Source organism: Manis pentadactyla, chromosome 1 (assembly GCF_030020395.1).
Source record: "Manis pentadactyla isolate mManPen7 chromosome 1, mManPen7.hap1, whole genome shotgun sequence".
NCBI lineage: Eukaryota > Metazoa > Chordata > Mammalia > Pholidota > Manidae > Manis > Manis pentadactyla.
Window position 1 is genome coordinate 191,008,539 of NC_080019.1, and position 17,136 is coordinate 191,025,674.

The window sequence follows — 17,136 nt, forward strand, 5'->3', positions numbered from 1 at the left end:
TGTGACTTTGAAATCTTTTAAATCAAGGGATTAATTTGGCACCCTCAATTTAGTGTGCAAATATGGTTCTGTTCAGTAAAAAGAGAGAGGGTTATCATGTCCATCAAGTCCTTATCAAAGCAGAAGCCTTGCAAGACTGTAATTCATTTTCACCCAATAGTTTACTTTGGGCTCACCAAGAAAATTGCTCATTGTTAACCAAGCATCAGGTTCTATTTAAATCAAAATAATTTCTATTTACACAACTTAGAGGAAGGTCTTCAGAGAAGGAAGAAATAGACTTTGCTGAAAGTATTTGCTCCCGGACCCAGCTCTGAGCAAACATTGTCTCATTAATCCTGACCACAACCTAAAGAGAGGTTCAGAGAAGGAGGTCCACCTGATGGAGTAAGAAATGGCTGTACCCTGAAGTAGCTGCTAACAGTCTGGGCCTGCAAGCTTTTACTTTCCATAGTAGGTTGATTCATTCCATTGTCCTATGTCATTAAACTAAACTTAAGATTAAGCCAGTTCTGTTCTATCACACAGCAGCTGGACAGAACAAGAAAATAGTATTTTCCATTTCTTCTCAGTTTTTCATTTTTACTGTGTTCTACTAGATTATCAAACTTCCATCAATATACTAGGTTCTCAAATTAGAGAAATGAACAGTACTATTTTATACAAAAAAATTATAAAACTGAGTTATTTTTGGATGCAGTGTAGCCAATGACCACTTTTGTATTCCTAGCACAGACTGTGCCAAAATACTGTGTAGTGGCCTGGTGTATGGATGAGCTATAGATAGATGATAGATAAATAGATATAGATAGATAGGTAGATAGATAGATAGATAGATAGATAGATCAACAGATATATGGAAGGCAGGTAGATAAATAGACCAGTCTAGCATAGGGTGGCTACTGACCTTTATAACACCACTGAGGTAGGTGCTATGATCCCCATGTTATAGCTGAGGCCCAGAGAGGGGCAGCATAGCCCAAAGACACACAGCTAGTGAATGGCCGAGCCAAGAGCTGATCTATGCCAGGATCAGTTTGATGGTTTTTCCCAACTGTAAGTGTTCCGAGTCCACTGAAGGTAGACTAGGCTAAGCTATGATGTTCAGTAGGTGAGGTGTATTAAAAACATTTTCATTTTTTGACATTTTCAATTTACTGTGAGCTTATCAGGATGTACCCCACTCTAAGGTGAGGAAAGTCTGTATATTAGTCCAAATGTGGCTGTTTTTTGGCTGAAAATTCCTTTCAAGTTTGTATCCTAAAATAAACTTTTGTAGGGTTCTAATCCCAAATTTGGCAGTTTAGGCCTGTTAAAGTAATTAAGCAAGGAGGCCATTGGACCGAGGTGACTCTAATGCCTCGGTGCCCTATGTAAACACACCAAAATCTGAGCCTCTCAAGTGCCTCAAGGTTCGGAAATCAAAGGCTAAGACCACCCATTGCCCCCAGCCCACCAGGGAAGGCCAGCCTTGGCCTGTGTGCGCCCTCTGTGGAAGTCTTTCCTGGGGCCATGGTGGAGCTGCTAACAACTGAGGGACCTGGCGCCGCCTGATTTGAGTGGATTTCTACTCAGATAAACTCTTAAAAATGTTTAATCTGCCTCCATTTATCTTTCAGGGGGACCCACAGACACTGTTAAGACATGACTAAGGTAGACAATGTAGGTGATACAAACTTCAACACTTCATGAAGCCGCTGGCCTGCACGAGGTCGGCAGAAAGGGCAGCTGGCAGGAGGTTTCTCTAGGGTGGGGAATACAGAACCAGAAGTGGGTAGAGCGCCCAGGGGAAGCTTGGCATCCAGGGACTGCCTAACTGGACATACTGCCTTTCTGGTATTTACAGGACACACAGTTATCTCTTCCCGTTTGCTGCTGTGGCCCCTGGGCAGGAGCTGCACCATCTTGGGCTGGTAATTTATTTCCAGGTTACCAAAGCTTCAGAGTTAGTGATCACCTTGGGCCTCAAGGCAGGGGCAATGGAGGTTCCAGGCAGACTTGTGTGATTTTTTTCTGTGAAGGCTGAGCCGACAGGGCTGGGAGCATGGCTGGCTTCCAGCCTCTGTGTCTGTATGTCAACTGCCTGACATTTCTCAAGTTTCTCCTGAAATTCCCACATATCCTGATGCATCCAGGAACACTGTCCAGCAACCATTAAAAAAAAGAGTTCTTTATCAAGATGGGGATTTTCTTGTACAATTTATGGTTTAATGCCATCATAATAAATTCTATTTTTTCTTCTGTAATCTGTCCCTGTTTATTAAGCACGTACTATATGCTGAGTGAATTGATGTAAAGGAGAATAGCTATAGGCACCATTAAGATGCCTGCATTTTCTAATTCACCATATCACACCATTGGGGAAAACAGTGTATTTGATGCTGGCAGATCTAGAACATTCTTTTGACTATGGTAAATTGAGTAAGGGGTCCACATCTTTATGATACGTGGAAAGATGGGCAATAAGTTGATCAGACAAAAACAAAAGCAAAACTGCTCATCTTACATACCATCCACAATACTGATTCAAAGCAGAGAGTCTAAAATCAGTTTATTAGATTAGTGATGGTCACTAAACATAAGTGATATGTCACTAACGATGAATGAATGTCACTAATAAGAATGTCAAATTTTTAATGGAACAGAGATAAGGGTATTTAAGTCATTTCAATAGAAATAAGTCAATAGTTCTTTAAACTATTTAGTATTAGCATTAAATATGGTGTAACTTTTACATTTTCTAACTTTTGTCTATGTAATTTCTCTAATTTTAAAGCAATAACTTTGTGAAGTTAGCATTAGAATTGAGTCCTATTCTGAGACAGTATTATAGGCCCATATTTTTTCCATCTGTACTTAATTATACTGTTGCTTTACCAACAAAAGCAAAGAGTTGAAAATTTGAGACAGGAAACATGAAAATGAATTTTTTATTTCACAGAATATAACTAACACACTAAGCATCTGAGTTCCTTCAGAGCCTCAGTAAACATGGAAAATATTTAATAACTTAAATTTATGATGGCCATAAAAGCCTTATCAACCAAATTACTTTATGATATAAAAAATGTCTAAAAGATAGGGAAGTAAAATCTTAAAATATAGGTTCTTAGTTAAAGCTGTTGGTTAAAAGAATAAACTTTAACTTTGTGGAGTCAACCTCCCTATTTCCAGAAGCAACCCCATCTCCTTCTCTTGCAAGGCCCCTGACCTTTCCTCCTTTCTAGAAGCCTTACGGTATGCGGCTGGATTTACATTTTTACACACTGAAAGAAAGTCCACTGTGGGAGATTGGCATGTGACTAGCAGGTTAAAACAGCAAGTCTTGGACAAGGCTTAGAGATCCCCACCAATTCTATGGGCCCCCAGAGCTGGGAGCAGGGAGCGGGGCATGGGGGTCACTGCCCAGGCACTGCCTCCCAGGGGCTGAAATCTTCACTTGCGCAATCCCGGCGGGGCCCATTGAATCAAGTACAGCATATTGATTTTCCTACTTCATTTCTGTTTGCTCATTGGTCTTTGGTAGGGCCCAGTGACTCACTCCCGACCCTGCCAGAGCTTTCTACATCTTGATAACATCTAGATGACTAAGGCCTGGACACCTGGGGAGCCCAGGGAAGGCACTGTGTGTTCAGACCACACTCACTCCAAGGGCCTGTACTTCCTAGAATAGGAACCTGGAAATGGTGACCACTGGCAGCCGTATCTTTGTGGTCCCTGAACCAGAGGAGTTAACTCATTCATGCTAGTGTCTGTGATTAAGCCGTGCCTCCTGGGAGCGGAGGTCAAGTGTGTCAAATTCACCTGTCGAGAAGGCGGGATGTACTTCCAAGGGTGACGGCTGTCGCAGAGCAGCTCATTACCTCCCCTCCTCCAGTCAAGATTCAGCTGAAATCACCTTTGTCCCATTCATCAAAGGGAACACTTACTGTTATTGTAATGACTCCTCTCACTGTACAGAGGCTTCACCTAACACACACAGGCTTTCAGAAAGCACAAAGGGGCATTGTGCGGACCGCCACCAGGGAGGTCACTGGAGTGGTAAACATGCCATTACCGGCCACACTCCTTGGGCCTGCGCGCCGCACCTTTGGCAGTGCGTGGCCACTCAGTTTATACATAATTATTTCAAAAGTTGTGGCTTCATTGTGAGCATAATTAAATACCTGGTGTTTGCTTTGCATTAAAATAACCAAGCAACAAATAAACATTACACTGGGGAGAGTAACCTTGGGCTGAGGTAAGAAGTCACGGGTGTGCTCCTCAGTCATGCTACTGACCGGCCTAGAGACCTCAGAAAGACACTGTCCCACTCGGGACCTCAGTTTTCTCTTCTGGAAAATGAGGAGACAGAATACATGAAAGCAGTGGTTCTCAAAGTGTGGTCCCTGAGGTCTCTGAGCCTCTTTCTGGGGATCCATGAGGTCAAAACTGCTTTCGTAAGTGTTATTTGCCTTCTTCATTCTTGTTGCCAAGCAGTAGTGCACAGTGGATTTTTTTCCAGAGGCTTTGAGACATGTGTTACTACAATGGATTGAATTCAGAGGCAGGTATGAGAACCCAATTGCTTTCTATTAAGCTAGAAATTAAGATTTATAGAAACATAAAACAATACCATGCGTTACACTAATCTTTTTGTTGTGTTAAAATATACAGTGACTTTTCACTTAAAAAATGTTATTCACTTAAAAAATGTTACTCCCTGGTCTTGTTCTGCATTTTACCCCTTGTGCACTTATTGCCATTTTATTTTCTAATCACTTTACTTATTTGTCATGTTTACTATTTATTATGTTATCCCCCCACCCCCACCCCATCCTGCTCTCATGTAAACTCCTTGAGAGCCGAGATATTTGTCTGTTTTGTTCATTAACGTTTCCCAGGTTGCATAAAATAAAACTGGGGCTGGCACGTAGCAGGGACTCAATCAATATTTGTGAGTAAGAAGGAGCGGGGAGGAGATGGGGGCATAGCTCTTTCAGCATTTGTGTAATTGACCAGGCAGGAGTGCTATCTCTGCTTTGTGGGAGAAACCGAGACATCAGACCCAAAGGGTCCTGTAGGAGATCACGTGGTAGGCAGCAAAGCCAGACTCCCTGAGGGAGCTTCTCAGTCACATGACTCTATTTTCTGACTGCCCCCCAACAAAGGCAGCTGTTTCTCCAGGGAGCCCAGGGGTATCTGAGTCCCCTGGAATTGGTATTAACAGAGAGCTTGTGTCGAGTTGACCCTGAAAGGTATAGGGACACCCCCAGAGCTCTTAGCAGGAGCGTAGCAGGAATGCTCACATGCACACAGTTTGTATGAGAGCTCTGGGTCTGAGAACAGATATGGGCCTTGGAATCAGTTGAAGGGTTCTAAGCTCAATTTGGTGACACAGGTCAGTCCCTGTTCACCAGGCCTGGAGAGGTGGCAGCTGGGTCAGGCATGACCTCTGAGGGCCACAGCACTTTTGCTCCTGTTAAGTCCATGACCAAGGAAGCACAACCACAGACCAGGCCTTGCAGCCTGTGCTGGAATCTCGGGGAATGGAGAGGTAGTTTTGCAATCAGCCAGCCAGGATCTTGGCCCTATCCACTGACTGTTTTGATCCCGGCCTGTCCTGTTGGCCTCTCCTGCCTGGAAATAACCACCTTACAACTTCTATAAAAGAGCCTGGAGCTTCCTTCATCCATGGATGCTCAAGGAACCTTCTGGGCCTTAGAGACTCCAGGAGAAATGGTCAGGCAAACTGACCATTACAGCCTAGGACGTAAGACCCAGGAGTTGGCCCAGACAGCCAGTGAGATTCCTATAAAGAACATGCGCGAACCCGGCCTGGTGCTCCGTGGACACCCAGTGATCCGTGATGATTGTCTTGGTCCGTTCAGGCTGTTACAGCAAATACCACAGACTGGTGCCTTGCAAGCAAAAGAAACTTACTTCTCACAGTTCCAGAGGCTGAGAAGTCCAAGACCAGGGCACCAGCAGGTACAGGGTCTGCTTAGATTCATAGTGGGCTGTCTTCTCCCTCATGTGGCAGAGGGACAAGGGCATTCTCTAGGGACACTTTTATAAAGGCCCTGATCCCATTCAGGACCCAATCATTTCTTAAAGGCCCCACTTCCAAAAACCATCACATCAGGGGGTAGGTTTTAACACAGGAGTTTGGGGGCCACCCACATTCACACCATAGCAATGATCATTACAAAAGGCCCTCTGTACATTTCTGTTCTCTTTTCTCCTCACTGTCCTCCCCTTCCCCTGGCCAGATCTTGAGGCTCATGGGGTAGGAGGTGAGGGGGTGTGGGAGACAAGGCTGGCAGTGCAGATGAAAGCCACACCACACTGTTTAGGTTTCATTTTAAGAGCAGTGAAGAGGCATGGGATGTTTTTGGGTAGGGGAATATCACAATCAGGGTGATGGGTTAGAAAGTGCGTCTGGCTGCTTGGCGTAGTGTTGACTGAAACGCACACATCAGAGGGAAGGCACCTGGTTAGAAAATGACTTCCAGATGCTCTGGTTCCTGTCCCTGGGAGATTGGTGAGGATGGAAAGAAGAGACTGACAGCTAGAGAAATTGAGGAGCTGGTATCCACTGTCCAGTTCCAGATGGATTCGGGGAGGGAAAGAGATGGAAGAGCCGGAGGTCTTCTCTGGATATGAGCCAGGGGGAGGGCATTCCTGGTGGGATCCAGGCTTAGCACAGGTTCATTCAGCTGAAGACGGTGCTTCAGCACCCCTGCAGCTAGCCGAAGTCAAGTGACTGACTCCAGACCAGCGGGAGTGTGCGGGACCGCCGTGTGCAATCCTGAATATGTCTGTGAAAGAATGTGCCTCTGTCCCTCTGTCTGCTGTCTCAGGGAGCAGTGTGGACTTGGTAGTGAGCCATCTTTAGCCAGAAAGTGAGGGCAGAACAAGACAGAAAAGCCTCAGTCCCAGCGTCACTGAGCCACCAAGCAGCCTTTGGACTGCTTTCCCCAAGTGTTATTGTTAAGCTAGAACAATAAGCTTCTAGCTCAGTTAAGCCCCTGGATTGGTGGGATCTTGTTACATGTTATGTTCAAGTGTTGCTCCATGTGAGGGGCAGACCGTGTGCTTTTGCTGTATTTTAAGTGCCTGGGAGGTTGCGAGACAGTATCTCTGCACCAAGGGCTTTCAGAGCCACCTGTCATCTGCCTGCGTGAAGAGCACCTGTGTGGCGTCTGCAGCCCAAGCCCGCCCGGGGCAAGGGCCATTTGGGTGTGCAACGTGCACCTGGACAGCCGTGGCCACTTCACCTCTACCCTGGCAGGCCTGAGCCAGGAAACACTCCCAACTGAGTGAGGGCCTCAAGGTCAGTGGGATGGAGGGGCGAGCATCAGTGTGGCCTGCTGGGTGTACTGGAAAGGCAGACAGGGCGAGTGTGACAGATGGCACTGCTTGCTCCTCGGCAGGATATTTTGCTCATGGTCTTTTATCTTCAAACGTAGGTATACCAAAAGAGCTAATCATGCCTCGGTCACTGTCACCCAGAGGGAAAGTCCTAGTGACATACGCTCAAGGTTCGCCTTAGTCACTATTTACTCAGTGACTTTCTTATCAGGGCAATAGGTGAGCAGAGTGGTTAGTAGTGGGAGACACTTTGGATAACGAAACTTAGGAGTCATAAAGATGTGAGAGGTTGAATGTAGGCAGTCATTCCTCTTCACTGAACACTGTGCATCCACACCTCAGACACACCAGATGCCCCCAAACATTCTGGGACCAGCAATGAGCAAGATGGACAAGGGCTGTGCTCTCATGGAGCCTGTGTCTTACTATGCAGGGAAAAGACAACAAAGTCAAATAACCGGGTAATTCTGTAGTGACAAGTGCTAGGCGGAGCATTATCAGCACAATGCGACAGGGGTGGGAAGGTGAGGAGCCTTCTGATCTGGGGTCAGAGAGGACTTTCCTGAGCCACTCGCACTTATCCTGGATGATAAGGAGCAGCCTTGCAGAGACGGGGGAAAGAGCATTCCAGAGACTAGCAAGTGCAAAGGCCCTGAGGCAGAAGCAGGTTTGGGGGGCTCCAGGAGGAGACTGAGGAAGGAGAGGATGGTGGGGAGGAGGCAGGCCAGGTGGGCCAGGGCATGTAAGGAACAGGGATTCTATTCTATGTGGGGTGAGAAGCTTTTGGAGGATTCTGAGGGGAGAGGTGGCTTCACAGGATTTATTTTTTCAAAGACTGTTGGCTGCTGTGTGGAGGATGGATCACCAGAGGGTTGGGGTAGGGGGATTAGGAGAGCTCTACAGTTAGGAGGTCGATGCTTGGTCAAGGTAAGCAAAATGATGATGGGTAGGGAAACAGAAGGAGTGACATGTGGTGAGAGTTGAGTCATGTTTTGGGAAATAGTGTCCACAGGGTTTGCTGATGACCTGTGGGGCTGAAGATGACTCCCAGGCCTTAGCTTGCGCAGCTGGTGGATGGCGGTGCCCATACCTGAGGTGGCCTCTCGCCGTCTCCACCATCAGCTCACTGATCCAAGCCACCCTCGTCACATACATTTACTGTCACTGCAGCCACGGGGCTGGCTCCCTGCTTCACCACTTCTGTCCTCCTGGTCTGTGATGAGTCATGTGGAAATCAACACTTGAGGTTCCACATTAACACTCACACATGCTAACAGATGGGCTTCAAGGAAACCCTGGTGTATTCCATGCACAGAGGCCAGGCAGACAGGTGGTCCTTGTATGGGGCAGTGCTTGGATGGCACAACTTGGACATGCTTCAGGCTGGGGAAGGGACTGAGGACACCAGGCAGGGGACCAGTCCCAGCTGAAGACATGAGACAGAGGCAGAAGCCCCATCTCAGGAGACCAGAGTGAGGGAAGTGGAAAGTTCTGGTCACAGCAGAGCAGGGCCCGGGGAGGTTCTCAGGCCCCAGCTCTCAGTGACCCTGGGTTGGGACGTGGTCAATTCTCCACCAGACCATGGGGCTGGCTGTCGGTGTACTTTTGGCTGTTCCAGAAGTTCACAGGGCCAGCCCAGTTCTCTTGACAATTCAGGAACAGGGATTGGGCTAGATCCGAAGCTGAGGGGCCCCAGAAAACCCAGCCTGGGGAAACAAGGGGCAAACAGGAGCAGGAGGGCCCAGGGCCTTCTGGTCCCTCCCAATCTTCTGTCACCTAACCACTTCACACCATTACTAACATGGAATTGATCTGAGTTTTTAAGTTCTTTTTCTTTTATGACTTTTTTCCAAGGAATGGTAGATGATGACTCATCCCCCAGACCGCACTGAACTTGCCAACATGTAATCGCCAGAGTCACGTGCACGTTGCCGCCACCGGCTAATGCGCTTGGTGAAGCAGTTTCATAAATCCCCTTTTCTCATTTTCCTGTAGAGAATGTCAGACCCAAGTCCCTGCTTGATTCAACTTTTTAATCTTTGATTTTGTAAATTTACCAAAACTGTTTATGCATGCTAGAATCCCTCACTTTCTTAGAATGCTTCATCTTTTGACTTCCAACCCTCGTGCCTGTCCACTCTCTTGCTCTCCACTTCTCACAAGAAGATTGTATGAATTTCCTGTGGCCACTGCAACAAATCACCACAAACTCGGTGGCCGGAAACGACAGGAATTTATTCTCTCACAGTCTGGAGGCCGCGAGTCCAAGATCGAGGCTGTAGGCGGGGTCCTTCCAGCTCCCCATCGACTTCTGGAGGCTCCAGCTGCTCCCTGATTAATGGCTGCATCACTTCAGTCTCTGCCCTGGTCCGCACGTGGCTTTTCCTCTTCCCCGTGTCTCTCCTGGAAACCCGTCTGATTTAGGGCCCATCAGCATACCCCAGGATGATTTCATCTTGAAGGTCTTCATTTTGCACATCTGCAAAAACATTTGTTTTTTCTAAATAAGGTCACGTTCATATGTTGCAGGAGTTAGGATGCAGACATACATTTTGGGGGCCCCCACTTGCCCCCTTCAGGGACACAACTATTATCCCTTGCAGGGAGTTATCACACAGAGAAGGGGAACCCACCCATGGAGGATAAAAAGCAAGAGGGTGAGCTTCCCTTGCTAGCCACATGGCTGGAACAATTGGTTTGAAAGCATAGCTCACCATGGGTCTCAGGACACCCCCACATAAGGGGACTGACCAGCATGACAGCCTCGAATACCGAGGATGAGGCCGTATTTTGTTCTGCAAAGCACAGGGAAGCCAGATGTCACTGTCTGTCATTTGGCAGTCAAGTCAGTGCAAAGAGCAGAGGCCCGGTGCTAGCCCTCACTGGGCCAGGCTGAGTCACAGTGAACTCACTGGTTAATGGGAATACGGGTTAACAGGGCATGCTTGCGTATCACAGGGCAAGCAAGGGGCAGGGCAGCTGATGTCTGTGAAACAGTTGGTAGACTCTGAAGGGCTACCCAGATGCAAAGTGCCATCCTGAATGCTTCGGCAGGAAAACACTCTCCATGGAAACTTTGGAAGATTTTAGTCCTGCATCTCCTAGGAGTTTGCTCTGTGACTTTGGGCAAGTCACTTAAACTGGAGATAGCAGTGCAATCCAGAGTAAGCAATGTCATAGGAGACAAGTCTAGGAAAAGTATCAAGTGCTATATAAATGCAAGGTTTTATCATTATTACCATATTTACTATTTCAGCAAAGTATTATAGAAGAAATTGCATAATGTATTTATATCTTTTTATTAGTAAAACATTCATGTCTATACTTATTAGCCATTGTACATATTCATTGGAAAATTCATCCTCAGAATTCATTACTGTTATTCACTCAACAAATATTTATTGAGTTCTGTGTGTCAGGAGCTGTTCGGAGCACTGCAGAAATGGAGTGGACAAAATGAATGCAGTCCCTGCCCCAAAGGGACACAAGTCCTTCCAGGGCAGGGGGTGAGGGGAAGGATTAATAGGATAAAAAGTGCAGAAAGTTAAAAAATGAAAGGGGCTTAAGAAAAAAAAATGTCATGCTGGGTCAGACGGGGAGTGATTGAAAATTTAGATGGGGTGGCCAGGGAAGGTTAGAGCAAAGGTGACTATTTAGTCAAGTTCTGGAGGGGGTAAGGGAAAGAACCATGTGGTGTCTGCGGAAGACCTTCCCAGAGACGGAGGAGCCGCCTCGTGTTTGGGGGAGGCTGTGCTGGCACACCGAGGGAGCCAGGATCAAGAGAGGGGAAGGGGTCACAGCAGGGCGCTGGAGGGAGACCCACCCCGTGATGTCAGAAGGCCTTTTCTTCCCAGTAGCACAGGGGCCACGGGAGGGTTTTAGCTCAGGAGGGGCAGGTCTGACTGACATCTTAGTAGGATGCCCCTGCCAGGCCGGTCCAGGCAGAGAACGTCAGGGGTGACCCACCTGGGTGCTCAGGACGCTGTCATCCTCGTGGTACAGGCCCACAGCTTCAGGGGACCTACAAACAGAGATCAGTCAGGTGGACAGAATAAAGAAGTATATCGGCCACAGAGGGAAGAGGTCTGACCAGTGCCGCAACACGGAAGGCCTTTGAGAACATTCCTCTGCGTGAAAGAAGCCAGTCATAAGGGGCCCCACAGTGTACAGTTCCACTCACACGAAATGTCCAGAATAGGCAAATCTAGAGACAGAAAGCAGGCCAGCAGTTACTCAGCACTGGGGGGTGATGAGGACAATGGGTGACAGCTGATGGGAACAGGGCTCTTTCAGAGGTGAGGGAATGTTCTAAAACTGACCTAGAGGACAGTTGCACACATCTGGGAGTAGTCCTGAAAATACCAGATGGTATACTTTAAACTGAACATTTTATGGTATGTGGATTACTCATCAAAGGTGCTTGTGTGTGTGTGTGTGTGTGTGTGTGTGTATATACACATATACACATGTACGCATACAGCCCCCCACACACAAAATGCTCTTTTGTGACTTCTAAAAAGTGTTAATGATCGCAAATAGAAGCATTTATATCCAGCCCAGAGAGCCTTTGAAAAACACATGCTTTGAACTCCCATTGTCAAACAGGAAAGGACAGTTTGAAGAGACCAATGAGGCTGGCACAGAGGCCCAGACCTGCCTTGGACAGGCACTGGCAGCTCGCCTCCTGCCCTGTGTTCTGTGCGACAGAGTGCCAGCTCCCTGCTCTTGCGGAAAGCCCTATGGGGAGTGTCCCACCTGGGACGGACTATGTAATTTGCAGGGCCCAATGCAAAATGAAAGTGGGCCTCTTGTTTAAAAAAAAAAAAACAAAGAATGTCAAGATGTCTGGTCCCACCACCTGTCCTTTTCTCCAGCCATAGATGGGGTGGGGTGTGTCCCTGCTACAGTGTTCTTACAGCAGGTACCTGTCAGTCAGTTTTAAGGGTCAAGTAAAGGTGTGTTGTTTTGCTAGGAGAACTGGGCACTCCTATGACATCTCATAAGAATCTCCCCTGACAGTTAAAAGTTGGTGCTTGGCCCTCTTTCTCATCCTTAACCTGAACCAGAGGCACGTTCAAGGTGGTGAAGCTTGGCATTTAGAGGTAAACGGCATTAGCCTGGAGTGGGATATGAGACATAATGTACAGAACAGCTATAAACAAGAGGAACTAATAGCTCAGTGGGTCTGAAATAGACATAGATCCCAAAATTCATAAATGCAAATGGGGAAATACTGCATCAATAGGAAAGCACTCCTCAAAAGAATGGATGTAACAAATCTCCCAATGTCTGAGTGATTTATTCACACAACTGCTTAAGCCTGTTACATTATTTAGCTTTAGAACATTAATCCAGGTTTTACTTTGCCACACAAAGTGGCCTGTGAATTAATCTTACTTAATAATTTGCTAGACTGATGGACACAATAATGACTAACTCTCCGTTTGTGTGAAGACCAGGTCAGTGCTCTGAGCCTTATTCGGTTCAGTAAAGACTGGGGGAATCATTGTGTGATTCAGAAAAATACACACACAGCTACAGAATCATATATCTGCACATGTCTGACTCATACTTCAGACACATTTATTTGGGGATTATCAGTTCTGCAGAACACAAAGGGTCCCTCTTACTATTTTTGTTGTTCAGACTTGCCTAGAGCATGTCATCATGCAGTTTGCTTGAGGTGGATTTTGAAGGTGGTTCAAATACTCCGACAATACTCCTTGGAAGAAAACCTCTGCTTGGGGGAGGCAGTGGGGCAAGCAAGCCCAGACTGTGGCCCCAGCCCTGCCAGGAAATAGCCACGTGACCTCAGGCAAGGAATTGATCCTCTTTGGTCCTCAGTATCCTTATAAAAACAGGACTGGTCTCACTGATCAATGCCTTAAAGGTTTTCCAATTTTAAAACTCACTGTTTCATCCCTGGTCTCTTACCACCAAAGGCAAGAGAATTACAGGGAAGGAAACCCTGGCTGGAGTGTAGAACAGGGTGGTGATCAAGACGGCTGAAGGGGATGGAGGGACCAAGCTCTTCCAGGGTCGGGGGCTGCTGTTTATTTATCACACACTTAGTCTTAATTATGTGCCAGGCATTGTTCAAAGCTTAATAAACATTAACTCATTTAACCTTGCAGCCCTGGGAGAAAAGTACCGCTATTATGCAAAGCTGAGAGAGAAGAAAACTGAGAGCCAGAGAAGTTAAGAAACTGGAGGCCACGAGGGGCCACTAGTGAAGGGCTGACCTGGGATTCAACCTCAGAGAGTCTGGCCCCACAGGCTGCCCTTCAGAGTTAAGAGATCAGACTATAGTTTTAACGCCTTCATGCCCATAGAGAACCCAAGGCACAAATCAGTCAAACAAGCAGAAGCAGAAGAAATGATCATGGGACACTAAGAAAAGCTTCTGACCTGCAGGGTAGTCTCAGACTGGCTGTTTCCAGGAATCTTAAACAAGAGAATGGACAGTAGCCACTGTTGCCCAGTTTGCACCCACCCTGGTGGGTGGCAGGACAGCTGCCAAAGGACCCCAGGTTAGCCAGGAATTCCTGTGGCACCCATGGCCACCTGCAAATGGGCAGGAGTGGAGGGCTAGCTGGATGAGTTACACGTGTGCGTATATGGATGTGGGGGGAGGTGGGTTACAAAGCCTGACGTTATCCGTTCCTGACCCTAATACGTGCCAGTGAACTGGCACCACTGCCAGACACTGCCCGCCCACATCTGCAGTGACTGTGGAGTGAATAGTCAACAAAGGAAATGCAGGTGCCAGAAGATGCATGAATTCAATTATTTCTCTCTAAGTGCATTTTCTTAGCTCAGCTTCCCTCCCTCTAGGATTTCCAAAGTCTCACATTTGCATGTGATGTTTACGGTTCCTTGTACTCCATTTTTATTTCCCCAAGGACAGGGATGAAGCCTAACTCTTCTTTGTCTTAGTAGCTGACACTATTTTTGCTGAATGAATACATGATACACCTCAGTCCTAATGACGTCTGTTTAGCTGGCAACTGGAAACCACCTCAAACTGTTTGTTGATTATTGATTTGGTCTTAAAGGTAAATACAGACTGTTCCTAAGGAAACATTTTGTTTTGGTTTTTAACTGGATGACCTGGTAAGCTAATCATTTTTAATAATTACGTCTGGATTCTAAAGACTCTTGATCTGCATTTTACTCTCTAGACATTCAATTTTTCTAATACATACATTCTACTGTAAAATCACCTTTCCTCTTTTCTATGAGCTTCCCTCTTTCTTAAGGGGACAGAGTTAAGACTACTCTTAAACTCACCTCGACAGACTGTATTTGATCATTTCACCCTGCATGTCTCCTTACTTAATTTCCTTCTAACACCTTCGACTTTTTATCTTGAAGCACAAGGGTCGTACTTTTATTATGTTAATTTACTGGAAAGACTGGTGTTCCCTGTGAATCAAGCCATAATCCTCAGCGAATAATCACAGGCTTCAGCCAGGCCAGGTTTTAGCTTTGCTGAGTAACTAGGAAACCGACTAATGACAGGAAGGTAAAAAATATTAGGAACCTGATGTGGCCCGAGAAGGAGGATATGCCATTTTATTATGGGCACGTGCCCACCCAAGTGCAGAGGCGATCAGTTGCTGCAGGGTAGGACCCAGGGCCGGGGACTGTTCCAGTTGCAGAGCCTGTGTTCAAGTCCCTCCGGAAGGGAAGCAGGGAGGGACAGGGGCTTGGGTGGGAATCGAGAGTCCAGGCTGGTATTTGATTCCAGCCTCCTGCCCCTTTCGGGGCTGCCATTTGTACTTCTGGCCAGATGAACTGCAATAGGTTTTCACACACATCTGAGAGAGTAGGGATGATTTTGTGTATGTGTGTGTGTGTGTTTTCAAAGGGTTTTTCATGAAATGCTCCCAGAAGGGAGCTTGGAAAAATAAACTGAATAGCTTTACCATTTTGAGCTCTTCTCAACCATGCACTCAACACTCTAACATATTCTTTACCTATTTGGGTCTGTGTTGAATGACACAGGTTCCACAATTACTTTTCTTCTACATAAGAAAGAACTTGCCCAAAGTTTAACAAGAAGAAAAATGCCTGTCAGGAAGGGCTTGTCTCCAGACTTGTGCTACTTCTTTTGATATCTTTTTGCTCAGATGTGTCGGATAGCGCCCGGCATGAGCAAAGTGCCCCTACCAGTCCCCAGACTGCGCCAGACCTCCAGGGAGGACAGACGTCTCTAGCCTGAAAGTCAGTGGGCCTCAGTGACTCCGGGGGCCCCGGAACAATCAACGCTGAACACCTATGGGCATGGGGACAGGTGAATTGCACAAGGCAGTCCCGCCCTGAGCAATGAACTTGACCGAAATAACTGGGGACCAAGCTTCTCAGACACTGTCAGAAGCTGTGTGAGTAGCCCGGGGGAAAAGACCCTCTACTAGCTGAAACTGCAGCACAGATGAGTCAGTATTTTCTGCTATAGTTAAAAAAAAATTAGCATACTTCTGAGGTCTCCATGGTAATTTACTATGGATCTGTATTCCATTTATGAAGTTCCTTCTTAACCAATCTATGATTTCTGATCTGGACCTGAATATACACTGAGAAGCCATCAGAATCAATTCAGTCTACTGGAAGTATCAATCTGCCCTGCACCTGGGTGTTTCAGCCGTGCACACCCTGACTCTGACCCAAGCAGTACTGATGCCTGAAGATCAGCAGGTACCTGGAAACGTTAAGGTGCAATATCTCAGTTATCCAGATAACTCCGGGTTTGGGGGTTGCCACGGTAACCAGGAGCCTTAGTAACGCAGAAGTGAGGCGGTGCCTCTCCCCTTCACAGCACCGCAGTCCCTGAAATGCACCAACTTTCAGTTCCATGACCTAAGCTGGGCTGTCTTATTTTTTATATCCATCTTCAGGAATCTATATTTTTCTCCAAAATATTGAGAATGTGATCTGAATCTGAAAAGGAAATGCACACATTTCTAGCCACGGAGTCAAACATTTTTCTGCTAGAAATGAAAACCGGCGGTATGGGTGATGGTTTTTACTGTGGCTGGGAGTCAGGTAAACGAATTTCAATCCTGAGTTTCCCACTTGGCCGTTTTATGACCCAGCAAGCTATTTGCCCTAAGGTTCCATGCCCTCATATTTAAAGCAGGAACAACAATGTCTTGGAGAATCATCAGGACGATTAGCTAGAAAACTGGTTACCATCGAGGCACCGCTCAACTCTAGGGGGCGCCCCTCACACAAAGGCTGAAGGAATGGGGCTTCCCGGTAGGACGGCCTCAGTGACCTAGCAAAGGGCCCAGTTCGTGCATTTATCATCTCATCTTTTCATGACAGAAGGATGAAAAAAATCCTAGGTCCATGAGGAGGTCCAAGAATGGGGCCAGAATGAGACCCTTATTACCCCAGCCTTTGGCCCCTCACTGCCACCAGCGCCACCACTCCGTTCCTGCCTAATTCGGGAGGCACATTTGTGGTGCAAGCCTCGAGACCTGGGAGGATACCGAATGCTCCAGGTGGGACCTCTCCGCCGGGCGCGCGGCGGGGCTGGGACCGCGGGCCCATCGAGCGTTGACAGTGGGCGGAGCCAGGGCCTGCGGGAAAACCGGCCCCGCCCCGTAGCCCTCCTCCCTCCCCGCCCCCTTCTCCCCCCCGCCCCCCTCCGCCGCCCCGCCCCGCAGCCCTCCTCCCCGCCCCGCCCCGCCCCTCCTGCGCTCGCGCCCCCTCCTCCCCGCCTCCCCGGCTCCTGAAGAGCGCGCTACCGAGGGGACAGGCCGGTTACTTCCTTCTGGG

General features: G+C 47.3%; 1 long non-coding RNA gene across 1 annotated transcript; it reads right to left on the reverse strand.

Annotated features, from left to right (window-relative positions):
- Positions 1 to 9,630: 9,630 nt before the first annotated feature.
- Positions 9,631 to 16,997, reverse strand: LOC130684295 (uncharacterized). The gene is made up of 3 exons (XR_008998514.1): positions 16,748 to 16,997; positions 11,444 to 11,557; positions 9,631 to 9,832 (listed from the first exon to the last, which is right to left on the reverse strand). It is a non-coding gene; the product is annotated as an uncharacterized LOC130684295 (long non-coding RNA).
- Positions 16,998 to 17,136: the final 139 nt, after the last annotated feature.